Here is a 210-nt window from a genome sequence, read left to right as displayed (position 1 = left end):
TGGGCATTAATGGAACTGTATTCTGCTTTTGTATCAGAAAGAAGAATGATTTTATAAAGGTGTCTCTTTAGCCTGCTGCAAAGAAGGCGCTTTTCTTTTAGTTTCCAGTAGGTGGTGTCTAAGCCTTTTCGATCCCTGCTGTATACAAAGTCTTAATAATGCCTTTGTTTTTTTTATATTCAATCATGCTTGCTGCTCTCAGTCTCAGTC

The sequence above is a fragment of the Pteropus vampyrus genome, unplaced genomic scaffold (assembly GCF_000151845.1).
Source record: "Pteropus vampyrus isolate Shadow unplaced genomic scaffold, Pvam_2.0 Scaffold752, whole genome shotgun sequence".
In the NCBI taxonomy this organism is placed as follows: Eukaryota; Metazoa; Chordata; class Mammalia; order Chiroptera; family Pteropodidae; genus Pteropus; species Pteropus vampyrus.
This window is presented reverse-complemented; position numbering follows the sequence as displayed.